The sequence below is a fragment of the Malaclemys terrapin genome, chromosome 11, assembly GCF_027887155.1.
Source record: "Malaclemys terrapin pileata isolate rMalTer1 chromosome 11, rMalTer1.hap1, whole genome shotgun sequence".
Taxonomy (NCBI): domain Eukaryota; kingdom Metazoa; phylum Chordata; order Testudines; family Emydidae; genus Malaclemys; species Malaclemys terrapin.
In genome coordinates, this window is record NC_071515.1 from 35515194 (window position 1) to 35529469 (window position 14276).

A 14276-nucleotide genomic window follows, 5' to 3' on the forward strand; every position below is an offset into this window, starting at 1 on the left:
CGATGGATTGCCAATGACACATCTTGTGTTATAGCAGGAACGTAATGCAGTCACTTTACTTAGCTGAAATAGGATCTATAACATACACCCCCGCCACCACAGGCTACTGGAATTGAGACTATTGTTCCGTGGCTTTAGGGCTATAGTCACTTGTGTGAGGAAACTCAGACTAAGGATCTGGGGGAGGGAGGAAAGCTGGAACTTACCTTATTTCTACAGAGGGAGAAAAGATTTCCATGGGAGCAGTGCCTCCTCATGTCCACATTAGCTATGGGGCTGTTCTGGTACATGTGAAAGATTTAAAAAAGAAAAGGGAAAAAAAGAAAACCACCAACAACAAAAAAGCTCCACACGTTTTTCCCTCTGTTGGAATTTCCTAGTTATTTTAAATGCAAGCATTTATCTGTAAATCTTAGAGAAACTGCTCGCAATTCTCCCCTTAAAGAGTAAAGCTGGCATTCGCTTTACAGTGGAACTTGTAAAAGAGACTGTTAATAAGCAATTTCCTGTTTTAAGAGACCATCTCCAGATATAATGGTACAGTTCTGATCTATGTCTGCTTGAAAATACCTCAGTTAATAAACTAGGGTTCTGGGGTTTCTTTTGTGGTTCCCTTAAGTAGTTGAGACAGATTTCACTGTATGTATGTGATAGTTTTTTCCCCCCTTGTATACAGTTCCTGTTCCTTGTTAAGTTTGTAAATACTGGTGAAAACAAATCTAATTGACCTCTTATACTATTCAATGGACGTGTTGTTTGTAAGGAAGGATATAAAAGAGCTTCTGTGGCCTAAAAGAGCTTTGGGATGCACACTATTTTAAAGAAAGAGGCAAAGAGGAAGTTAAGGGGAATAACAAAATGTGAATGTTGGTGAGAGGATTAAAAACAAACACAGAAAACAATCCTTCAAAACTCACTTGTTAGAGAAAACCCAGTATTTATGGGAGAGGGCTGTGATAGGTAAGGTACAGTTTTCCTCCCAAAATTTCATGAGAGGTTGAGCCATACAAGTTCCTGGTTTCAAATAAGCAATTTTGGAAAGTGGAGCAGGGGAAGTGAATAATATCTCCACAAAAACAAGTTTTAACACTGTTTGGGACTTTGTTAACAATCAATTTGGAAAACATGAAAGTAATTAGTATTTATATTTTGTTTCAATGTATTTTAATCAATTTTATAGAGGGTGTTTTTTCTTTTTTCAGCGTTTGTTCTTAAAAGGGTTGACTTTGACTTATTCTAAAAGCCACCCTCTTGTTTATTCCAGTTTTAGCTATCTGTTCAGCATTGTATGAAACCTTACTTGGAATAACTTACTTCTGGCTTGGGTGTGAGTACAGTCACTTGTATTAGAGAGAGGGAAGGATGGAGGACCGTTAATGATAAATAGCAGCGTGTAGAATGAGAGAGGTGTCTAAGAAGCAGCCACTAGCTCAGGGGCTCTCAAACTCAAATGATCACGAGGGTCACATGAGGACTAGTACATTGGCCGAGGGCCGCATTACTGACATCTCCCCCCGCCACCCTTGGCCCTGCCCCCCGCTCCACCCCTTCTATGAGGCCCTGTCCCCATTCCAACCCCTTCCCTGAAATCCCCACCCCAACTCTGCCCCCTTCCTGCCCCCAGGGGGGGCTCAGGGCAGGGAGTTGGGGTGTGGGGTGCAGAAGGGGTGTGGGGTACAGCAGGGGGTTGGGCTGCAGGAGGGGCACGGGGGGCAGGCTTCGGCCTGACATGCACCGGGGGCAGGGCAGGCCGCCTGCCTGTCCCTGCACCAGGAAGTGGTTGGAACCTGGGGGAAGAGGGGCACAGGGGTCTGTGTGTTGCTGTTGCTTCAGGCACCACCCCCAGCAGCTCCCATTGGCTGGGAACGGGGAACTGAGGCCAATGGGAGCTGCTGGGGGTGCTGCCTGAAGCAAGAGCAACACACAGAGCCCTGTGCCTCTCCTTTCCCCACGTTCCGGCCGCTTCCTGGAGCAGCAGTGGGCAGGGAGCCTGCCCTTCCCCCGGTGCACGTTGGGCTGGAGCCGCTCTAGGTAAACGCTTGGGGGGGGGGAAGGGGGGCTGTGAGGAGCTCGTGGGGCGCAGAAAACAACCCCGCGGGCCGCATGTTTGAGACCCCTGCACTAGCTTGTCAATGATGCATCGTGCAGGAGCATATGCTGAAAAAGGTGCAGATAATTTTCCAATAGAGTCCAAGACTCCAAGGTGGCCCACCAGAGCCAGACTTTATTAATCTTCTGGGGACTCTGTAAGACCATCTTTTCTTGCAAGTATTTAAGGAAGTTTGAGGGTAGGTAGAGGGACTGGAGATGGAAGGATAACTCCAAAAGTGGAGCTGACGCAAAATACCATGCATGTGCACATGCAACTATAAACTAAAACGAAGCCAGCTGAATTCTGGTCTCATTTATGCCATTTAAATCCAGAATAACTCCACTTCCTTTAATGGAATTACTATACAATTTACTCCAGGCCAGCTAAAATAACAATCTGTTCCAAAATGTCTAATTTTAGGTTAACTAGCATTCAAGTTGTCCCTTTTTAAGGAAAACAAAGCAAAACACTTGATGCACAAATGATTTCAATTTTCTGAATTACCTTTTTCTGAACAGCTGTTTGTGTTGAGAAACAGCCATCTGTTTTCGCAGTATAAAGAGAATCTTGTTCAAATGTTAAATATCTTCAAATGTGTTAGTGAAGATGCTGTCAGCAGGTTGTCACCCTATACCATTCAAAATAGTTTTCTGTGTACAAGAATAGCAAGCTGACTTTCTGCTCATGTGGATTATCCCTTCTATTTTTAGATATGTAAAATCAAAATACGAAGGTGCCAAAAACAATATTTGCTAGTGAGTTGTATTCTGACCTGACATGGCCATTATGTCATGAAAGTATACATCATTAACCATTTATTCCTTGTCAGTCACACATACAACTCGTAACCGTTGAACTTCTAATGTAATTTTAAACTATAGTATTTTAGGAGCTGTGCTACATACTCAAGGAACAGTGGGGGAGAAATAAGCCAGTCTTGACTGGGTGTATCTGTGGGCAGTAGACTACTGGAGAACTGGAAGCCTGACAAAAGACACTGCCTCTTTGAGGATTTTAGGATCAAAATTGAGATTCTAATGTAGGAATTCTGTATGCCTTTAATTTGGGCTAAAGAAAAGAGCAACAGATCTTTAGAAAGGCAAATGGTCCCTAAGACATATGGGAGATCTTTCAGGGTTGGCTTCAAAATTCTCTTGTGCTTCTTTTAACACTGTCGGATACCAAGCACAAGGCACTATGCATATGCTGTTCACCACAGTATCCTAGAGGAACTTGTTGCCCAGATGGTGCAAACCATATGTTTTCATATATTTTTAGGTATATTTAGGAAATACTGTATAGGAAAATGGAAAAGGTCATAAGAGTTTTCCAAAGGCTGCTATAGCAAAGGTTTTCAGAATAATGCTCTAGAGTCCTGTCCTTAGTGTGAAATTGCCAAGCCCCTATGAACTATTTAAACTATAGAATGAAAATCACTGCAGTGCAGGTACCCAGCACAAGACCTCCCTTATGTTTTTTTCTTTTGCATAGACTTCTGTGGGCTATCCGCACAGAAAGAGGTTTCACCCATAATAAATGCATGAGATGTACGATACAAACTTCAATCCTAAATTTGTTGCTGTTGGCTGAACAAACCATTTTGAAAACACAAGTATGCAGAAAATCGATTTCATTTGATACTTTTCATGCCTGTGTCTCCCATAATTCACTTGACTATAACCTAAGGCTATGAGAGTGAATTCTGTTTGCTTATAAGTTGTTACAATATATCTTTTTCTGTATTGCTTTGCTGGCATGACTCCAGAGGGATGCTATTCTAATTACATTTCTAGAGTAGTATTCTTTTGAAGTATCAGCTAATTAGGAATGGGCATTACAAAAGTTTGGCCAATACCCAGAAAAAGAATGCTTTATATAACCACCACTAATTCATTAGGGGAACCAAAAGCTTATTTCCTTTGAATGAAAATTTGCATATTCTCACCTACAAGAGTGCACTGTACATAATCCTTTATTTGTAGCTCCTCTGAAAGCATAACTCTGTTTAAAAAGTAAATTAGCTAAATTGAAAGGCCAATTGCCTTGAGCATGAAGTACAAAGGCATTCCATGCTTGGATATCTTGGTCAACTGTGAGAGGCTGAGATGTGGTTTCAGAAATCCAAACAGGGTATCTCATAACATCTAAGAATTTTAAAGTAGTGGCATACATTTCTAATTTATTTTTGCTCCCATATTATCTGCAGAATCGAGTCAGACAGATCACGATTTTGGTTTTTCTCAGTCTAGTAATTGTGTACATTAAGGAATCTATTCCAAAAAAAATTCGATGGCTGTTTCATTCTACTGGCCATTTGTGATCAAGAGAAATAAAGGATTTTAGCCTGTTTGAGGCAAAACTTAGTTATGCAAGAGACAAGGGAGGCGAAGCATTGGAGCTTCCAGATGGAAGAGGTATGCTCTGCATAATACATCAAAAAATTTAGTAAGCTGAAATGAGCAAAAAAATGTTGGATTTTGATTTTTCATCCCAAAACTCAGTAATTTGAGTAATTCGGGGGGGGGGGGGGGGGATTCAAAAATTTACCCAGAAAATATTTATCATTTTCTGGTCACCTTTAGTCAAATCCTAGCTCGTTGGGTAAATATCTGCAGTATACAGAGTAGCAGCCGTGTTAGTCTGTATCCGCAAAAAGAAGAACAGGAGTACTTGTGGCACCTTAGAGACTAACAAATAAAATGAGGTTGATGGATTTCCACTCCATACGGCTAAATGCAGTGCCTTGCATAATGACAGGTTTCAGAGTAGCAGCCGTGTTAGTCTGTATCCGCAAAAAGAAGAACAGGAGTACTTGTTAGTCTCTAAGGTGCCACAAGTACTCCTGTTCTTCTATCTGCAGTATAGGTGCTCAGATTCACATATGCTGCAAAAGCAGCAGCATTAATATGTATCCTTCTATTATGATTGACAATGGCCACATAGTGGTTGCATAGTCCCTCTGTGCAGATTATTTTTGCCTGTGGGGATTATACTTGGTTTGGTTGCTGTTACTGAGGTGGTACACTGTGCCACTGACAACTCCTACAGAATCAAAAGCTGACAACAAGTGTTACTTTTTGAGAGAGGAATTTTAATTAATCATATACTAGATAATAAAGACCAAAATATTCAGAGACTTTTTCACTCTTAGCTTCTGATCTACAATCTGTTGCTGCTTTGACCAGGGTGCCCTGCTCTCCACTTGGGGCAGGGAATGGGAGAGACCTGTTTGCAGCAAAAAGGAGAATTCAGCAAATGGGGTGGAGAAGCAGATCTGAGTGAGACACTGAAGCAGTCGTGGGTTTTTCAGGAGCCTAGGTGAACAGTGCCTGCACCATTACATTAAGCTTTAAAGGCTTATTGACAGTCAGCTTCTTTCTGGCTTTGTGTTTGGCTGGGGAAGCTGTAGAAAATGTTATTTCTGACTTTAAGTAGACCAGCTTAGGATCCTCAAGTTCAGCCAGTAGTATATCGTTGGCCTGTGCTTCAGGTCTGAAAGAGTCCCATTTTGTCCATCCAGTAGCTGAAACATGACATGTAGATCTGGAGTTGTGTTTTGAATAGATAGCCAGCTCCCATGGATCCTAGATTAGGTCTTATTTCTTCTTTTTGAACTCTGTGGAAGATTTTAACTTCTATAGTTAGTTCTCCCCATGCATGCATAGGTGGGTATTTTTCACAAGTAAAGGGAGCAAAGTGTTTGCATTGCAGAAAAGAAATTTGGCTGAAGACAAATCTCACTTACTTACTTTCCAGAGCTGACACTTGAGTGGAGCTGAGTGTAGGGTAGGATCCTTATTTATTACTAGGTGCTCCATTTAAATGTTAACTTTATAGACAAAAATATAACCCTTTAAATATAACTTGTAACTGGTTTCAAAACCACTCACAGCACAAGAAAATATAGTCTTAAAGATACTTTGGGAAATGTAATAAAGGTAATTTCCAGAGTTGTTAGTCTGTACACCTCTACCCCGATATAACCCTGTCCTCGGCAGCCAAAAAATCTTACCGTGTTATAGGTGAAACCGCGTTATATCGAACTTGCTTTGATCCACCTGAGTGCGCAGCCCTGCCCCCCCCCCCCTGAGCGCTGCTTTACCGGATTATATCAGAATTTGTGTTTATATTGGGTCGCGTTATGTTGGGGTAGAGGTGTATATGGAAACCATAATGTGTTAAATGTCCTCAGATTTAAGAATCTTAAGCAATAAACTTGAGTGAAGGAAAAAACTAAATTGGCTTCAAGGATATATATGAGACATTGTGCCCAAAACAGAATGTCTTCATGGGGGTTGGTGAAGTGCATGCAGCAACAGCCACTGTTATCCCCTTCAGTAGATGTATCCTGCATTCTACTTTCACCTCCTTGCTTGCCATGATTCAGATGGTACAGGAGGAGAATGGAGCTGTGAACTTCCCTTCATCCCATGCCTGATTGATAGTATCTAGCACTGTTCAACTTGCTTTCCTAGAGCACAAGAAGCAAAAGGGCAGGATTGTCACTGCTTTCTGCACAGGAGTGGGAGATTTCTCAAGGTCAACACAGTCTGGCCCATAATTACTTGAATATATGGCAGTCTTTGCAGGGTTAGCATGGTTAGCTAATGTTATATCCCTGCAGGAGTCAGTGCACCTTGAGGGTATGTTATCTAGGAGCAGTATGTGGATTGATAACTTGGACAACATTGATGGCTGTTTCATGATCTCTGTAAAAGCTGACAATAGGTTTGGCACTAAAGCCAAAATTTTCAAACCTAGGTAACTGTTAGACCTTGTCTACGCTGGCAAATTTCTGCACAGTAAAGCAGCTTTCTGTGTTGTAACTCCCGAGGTGTACACACTGTCAAGCCACTTAGTGCACAGAAACTGCGCAGTTGCAGCGCTGTAAAAAAAACCACCACGATGAGAGGCGTACAGCTTTCTGTGCTGGGGGTACAGCACTGCGGTGCCAGTGTAGACACCCTGGTCAATTACAGCACAGTGATTGGCCTCCGAGAGGTGTCCCACAATGCCTGTTCTCGCCTCTCTGGTCATTGGTTTGAACTCTACTGCCCTGCCCTCAGGTGACCAACCATCATCCCTACCCCTTAAATTCCTTGGGAATTTTGAAAGTCCCCTTCCTGTTTGCTCAGTGATGTATGCAGTGGTCTCAGCGCATCTTTCCAGGTGACCATCCTGCTTCACACATCCAGCAATCCCCCACTTGGAGCAATGCCAACCTGCTGGACCTCATCAGCATTTGGGGAGAGGATGCTGTCCAGTCCCAGCTGCGCTCCAGCAGTAAGATTTGATACCTACGGACAGATTTCACTATGCATGACAGAAAGGGACCATGACTGGACACACTGCAATTCAGGGTCAAAGTGAAGGAGCTGTGGAATGCCTGCTACAAGGCATGGGAGGCAAACTGCTGTGCCCTTGAGCTGCTGGTTCTACAAAGAGCTGGACGCAATACTTCGTGGCGACCCCACCTCCACTGTGAAGGCCACTGTGGATACTTCGGTGGCTGGCGTGCCAGTCAAGAGTGGACCAAGTCAGGAGGAGGAAATCTTGGATGAGGATGTGGAGGGAGAGGATGGCTCAGAGGCCGAGGACGACTCAGAGGTCAGAGATGCGTGCAGCCCAGAGCTATTCTCTACCACAGAGGCGGCTAGCAAGTCACTGCTGTCGGAGATTGGTGAAGCGCAAACAGGAAAGGAGACCCCTGGTAAGTAGCTTTGATTTTGGGAATTGCTGAAGCGAGTTGTTGGGGGCAGGAGGGTTGCAGAAAGCAGGCTTGTATCTGTATAATGCATGTACCACCATGTGCCTAGTCTGAGCGGCGGAACAGGGTGTTGATTGGCTCCCTCACTTCCCGAGGATTTGCCTCAGATCTCCAGGAAACTGTCATGGAGATACTGGGCAATCCATGCAGCAGGTTCTTTGACAGAGCTGCTTTGTTTCTTGCCCCATTAAGGGTAACTTTTCCTCGCCACTCTGTCACTTGGAGGGAAACCATTGCTGCACACAGGTGAGCTACGTAAGGGCCAAGGTGGAAGCCGCTGTCTTGGAACAGCGAGATCTTCCATAATGAACACAGCCTGTGGAAAATGTGGGGACAAGAATGATTATAAGCCCCTCCCTCCCCTTACAGTGCTGGCTCTCCCCAAGAGCCACGTGCCCAGTGTACAGCACGGTCCTGGAACAATGATTTTCCCCTGCGGTTTTGGGGGTCTTGTGGCTCATGTGTGCTTGCCTGGAGTCAGCCAGTTAGTGACAGGTATGTGAATAGTGGCTGTGTTTTAAATCAGTGATGTGTGTTGCAAACAATATTGCTCTGTAAAATGTTGCATTTTGGCTTCACAGATATGACCTTAGGAGACCAGCGCCTCTCTTTATTGCCAGCTGAACGGCTGCTCAGAATTAGAAAGCCTCCAAGAAGAACTAAGGAGGATTTTCTGCATGATGTCATGATGTACTCCATGGCCAAAAAACAAGAATTGAAGGAGTGGCGGGACAGCAAGAAGAGGGACCGAAAGGAGAATGCGGCACACTAGAACGAAACCATGGAGCGGCTGTTAAAGGTTACGGAGCGCCAAGCGGACATGCTCCAGGCGCTACTAGCACTGCAAACCGAGCAGCTCTTTGCCTGCCTTTCCCTAGACCTGCTGTCTCAAAACTCTTTCCCATGCGCCCCCCAGACACTACCAACTCACTCTTATCAATCTCCTGGCTCCAGTCTGTACCTGCTGCATTCCACTCCTGCCCAGTCACAGTCCAGCCCTGAAGACTCTAAGTTCCCACTGCACTCAACACACGTCCTTCTGCAGTTTAGCCCTGTTGAAGTACAGTACCCACTGCACCGGAGAAGGTGGGATATAATACCTGGACATACACAAATCTTTAACCATCCCTGGATCCCACCTCCTCCTGGGACCCTCTCTTCCATCCCCCTCAGTGCTGATGGTTTTTTTTTTTGCCTGTCTCTCTCCTCCGGTTGTTATTTTTTAAGAAAATAATTGTTTTGGTTTGAAAGAAATCTTTATTCCACTAATTGAAAGTAAACAGAGCCTTGCAAAGCAACAGGCAATTTTCTTACACCTTCATAGTACATTGCCTGCACCAATCACAATCACCTCCTAGCATTACAAGCACTGCACACCTGAGCATAGCAATAAATATTAGTGGTTTTCAGCTTCAAATTGCTCCCTCAAGGCATCCTGGATCCTTATGGCCCCAAGCTGCGCCCCTCTAATAGCCCTGGTCTCTGGCTGTTCAAATTCAGCCTCCAGGCACTGAGCCTCAGAAGTCCAGCCCTGGGTGAAGCTTTCACCCTTCCCTTCACAAATATTATGGAGTGTACAGCACGCGGCTATAAGCATCGGCCAGGTCCAGCATCCCATATAGGCCGTGCCAGTGGGCCTTTAAACAGGCAAAAATACAGTCAACAGTCATTCTGCACTTGCTCAGCCTGTTGTTGAACCGCTCCTTGCTGCTGTCAAGGTGCCCCGTGTATGGCTTCATAAGCCATGGCATTAAGGGGTAGGCAGGGTCTCCCGGGATCACAATGTGCATTTCGACTTCCCCTATGGTGATCTTCTTGTCTCTGCTTGCAGCTTCCTGAACAGGCCAGTGTTCCGAAAGATGTATGTGTCATGCACTTTCCGGACCAGCCTGTGTTAATGTCCGCGAAACGCCCACAGTGATCCACAAGCACCTGGAGAACCATTTAGAAATACCCCCTCTGATTAATGTGCTCAGTGGTCTGGTGCCCCAATTGGAATATGTGTGCCATCTATCACCCCTCCTCAATTAGGGAAGCCTAGGCAAAGCCATCCACAATGTCACGCATGTTGCTCAGAGTCATGGTCTTTTGGAGCAGGATGTGATTAATGGCCCTGCACGCTTCCGTCGACTTTCCCACTACGAACTGGTTAGTGACCAATCGGTAGCAGTCTGTAGTAGCCAGCTTCTACAGTGCAATCGCCTCGCGCTTCTCCAACGACAGAGCAGCTCTCATTCTCGTGTCCTTGCACCGCAGGGCTGGGGCGAGCTCATCACACAGTCCCATGAATGTGGCTTTCCTCATCCGGAAGTTCTGCAGCCACTGCTTGTGATCCCAGATGTGCACGAGTATGTGATCCCACCACTCAGTGCTTGTTTCCAGCGTTCCACTGGGGTCAGCACCTCTGTGAATGCCACAAGCAATCTCGTGCCATAGCTACTACGCGTGGCAAGATCAATGTCTCAGGCTTCTTGCCTTTGTAGTTTAAGGAATAACTCTACTGTGACGTATTTGAGCGAGCTGCATATTGGTCAACAGTACGGGATCCATTCCTGCAGACTGTAGAGGCAGTACACAAACTGTTGAAAGATGGTGCCAAATGTGAATGGAAGCACAGAGATTGCTGGGATGCGATGCAATGCATCACGAGACATTGGGACAGGACCCAGGATGTCCCGCGACCTCCTTCACCTTCCCACAACTCTTAGCAGCAGAAGAGGAAAAGATGCTTTGTGGGATAGCTGCCCAGAGTGCACTGCTGCGAATACCGCTGCAAGTGTGAACACGCTATTGTGCAGGCAGCTGACAGTGTGACACAACAGCACAGCAGTTTCCCTTCAGCGTGCTCTGAGCGGTGCTGTAACTCTGCCAGTGTAGAAAGGCTCCTAAAGCCATTTTTAGGCATCTTTTGAGAGATGTTTAGCACCTGTAGTTCCTAGGGGCTCTGCTGGGTTTGTTGGGTGCTCAGCACTTTTATTTAGAAACCCAACTTAAGCACACAGATTTGAAGAAATTGGCTTAACAATTTTTAGACTTCAGCCTTGTAACATGTGGAAAATTGCTCTAGTATGTAATGATTTGATCTGTACTAATGCCAAACAAGACAATACTTTTTATTAGGACTGGCTGGGAAATAACAATTGTTTTGCAAATAAATAAATGAGGTTTCAAATGTTTTTGCTCTGATGGAGAGGGCAAGATCGATTGACTCCTTCTATAGCTCTCTGGTTAGGACACTGACCTCGGACATAGGAGCCTAAGGTTTAAGTCCTTGCTATGCCTAATTAGTGTGTGTCTTGAAAATGTAATCAAAACTGAGCTAGTTCCCTGATGTATGTAGTGTAGTTGTTGTCATGCTAATCCCAGGATATTAGAGAGACAAGGTGGGAGAGTAATGTCTTTTACTGGACCAACTTCTTTTCCCCAGAGACAAGCTTTCCAGCCACACACAGCTGCTCTTTATGTCTGGGAAGGTAGTTAGCACATATTATAAGGGAACCATTCAAGGTAGAGTGGCCGTTAACACTTTTCTGGGAAGCATTTTGGTTTCAAGTAAGCAATGTCTTCCAGCAGAAAACAGTTTTGTTGAAAATTATCCAACCACCTCTACTTTATGCTTTATCTGTGTTCTCTAGTATATCATGAGATTAATACAGGTGTGCATTTTGCATACTTCCGAACAAATGGAATATGATATGTCAATAAAAGTGATAATTCAGGAAACCAAAAGTTCAACATTCTTGCACATTAGCAATCTTTTTACATAGGAGAGAGAGTAAAAGAAAGTAATTGTATGAAAAATTGAAAAGTTACAAATACTGAAGCTGCAAACAGATTAAATTTTCAGATGAAAACGTCATGTAAACTCAGCTGAGTCAGGGATCTTGGTTGCTTGCATTGAAATATGATAGTATGCTTGAATGATTTAGTGTGACAGTATCTAGCCTAGGTTGCAAGATCACAAGCGATAGGTGTTTCTTAGTCTGAAAAGTAGTTAGATGCCCAGAAACTAAAATGATTTTTAATAAGGCTCTTTGTGCGTTGATTATTCAATATGCATAGATTTTACTGACCGCTATGATACAGTTTTTTTTTTTTTTGGAGGGGGGGGAAATGTGATTATATATAATCTTTAATATAATATTCTGCATAAGAAATAGATGTATTTAAGAGTTTTTATCAATAAAATCACGCCTTAGAGAAATTCAACAAGTGATAAAATGGATGTAAGAGAGGATACCATTCTCTAGTGGTTAAAGCAAGGTTTGGGGGAGAGTTGAAATATTTCCATCCCAGCAAGTGACTTGCTGTTTAACTTAGAGAAAGTAAACCTCTTTTTGCCTCACTTTCCTTCCTCCTAAGATGGTGGCTTGAAATATTTACCAGGCATAGTAACCGAAGAACCAAACCTAATCCCAGCTAAGTATGGAAGACTGGGTGGGGAGAGGAAAAGCGCTCATTCACGAGGTTCAGGGTAGCACAGTAGTACTTGGAAGGAATAGTATGATGCTGTTGGGACAGGCTGGATTCTCCATCTTATATCAGTCTCAGTAATTATCAGTATAATACTCTAGCTCTGGACTGGAGAAGGAACTTTTTCTTCTCCTAGCATCCAGATCCTTTTGGCTGATGTAAGTTCCTCCTCTAGTCATTTTTTTTGTCTTCTCATGAATGAATCCAATGCCTAACTCTGCTGCTCTCGTAGGGTATTTCTACACTGCAATGTAAGCTCCATGTTAATAGACTCGAGTTAGCAGACCCTGGGTTTGACCTAGAGGTTGAGTGTTTACATTCATTGTAATCCCAGGTTAGGAATTGTTGAACCCTGGGTCCCAGTCTCTGGCTCCAGCATCTACACTGCATTATGAGTCCAACCACCTATATACCAGACTTCCTAGCACCCACCCAAAATGTGGCTGCTATAGCCCTTTGTTCATGGTGCAGTGTGAGAGAACATGATTGTCCACTAAACTTGACTGTCCAGAGGACGAAGAAAGTTGGCTTGTGGGACTATGGGATACTTTTGGAGGATTCCCAGAGCACAAGTCCAGCTGGGCTGCATCTACACTGCAAAGCAAAAGACTTGAACTCTGGGTCCTGGCTTGACTCAGGCTGAAAGACCCTCCACCTCTTTGGAGTCCTGGGAACAAGTCCTAGGTTAGTGTGATTTGTGTGTAGATGGAAGTGGGGTTAGGCTTAAGCCTGAGTTCAAACCCTGGGTTTACATTGCAGCGTAGGGCACGTTTACACAGGGGTAAAAGACTCATAGAATGGCCGCAGCTGGGTCAGCTGGCTTGGGCTCTGGGGCTGAAAAATTGCTGTATAGAGGTTCTGGCTCATGCTGGAGCCTGAGCTCTGGGACATTCCACCTTTTTTAGCCCCAGAGCCGGAGTGAGCCCCACAAGCCTGAGTCAGCTGACTTGGGCCAGCCTGTGTAAACAAATGGTGGACATAGCCATATGTTTCCCAAAAAGCATGAAACTAACATGATTCTTAGTAATTTAACTGCTTACCACAAAGTGGTGAATAACAGCAATGGAACTAACCAACGTTGTTGATTTTACTTTGGCAAAGCTGTGAGTAGCAGAGGCGTAGAACTTGGATGTTTACAGGCTCAGGAAGGAAATAAGTGGGTCTGTTTTATGCTTGGGCTGCATTTGGGAGGTTATCTTCACAACCACAAGGACTAGAAACTCTCCCACCACCCAATTTTTTTTCTTTTTTTTCTTTCTAAAATTACACTTTCATAAAACTGTCTAGTGTAATTTGCCAGGGCAACATTCCTACTCACTAAGGGCAAGTGCATTTTTAAACCTTATGGAAATAATAAGAATTGTAAGATTTTGGGGACAGGATCTGTCATGTACATTTTGTATAGTGCCTCCCCCCACCTAGTTGGCCTCTAGCTGTTACTGCAATATAATGGAGACTAACAGAAGTATTAGGAGCATAAGCTTTCGTGGGTAAGAACCTCACTTCTTCACCTCTTGCATCTGAAGAAGTGAGGTTCTTACCCACGAAAGCTTATGCTCCCAATACTTCTGTTAGTCTCAAAGGTGCCACAGGACCCTCTGTTGCTTTTTACAGATTCAGACTAACATGGCTACCCCTCTGATACTTGCAATATAATTGTTTAATAATACAACAGACCTGTGAGGTAGATATTTTAAGGCATAATTGATGATGTTGCAAAGCTTTGAGATCGTTGGGTACTATAAATGCAAAGTATTCATTATCCTTATCTATTTAAATATTCTGTTGTCCCCAAAATTTCATTATAATTTTTTGTTCTTCATCCTTTTGGTCTAATTTACTACTTTAGGAATTTGTGCACTATGAGCAAAAAGCTTCAGAACCTATTTGTAGTGAAGAGGGGGAAAAACTTAAGTAATCTTCACCTCTGCAGAGAGGAAAAAC

The 14276-nt window shown here is 43.8% G+C and overlaps 1 protein-coding gene across 2 annotated transcripts in view; it reads left to right on the forward strand.

Moving 5' to 3' along the window:
• ZNF385B (zinc finger protein 385B) overlaps nucleotides 1-14276 on the forward strand; it is a 298061-nt gene that overhangs the window by 40443 nt on the left and 243342 nt on the right. The window lies entirely within an intron of this gene.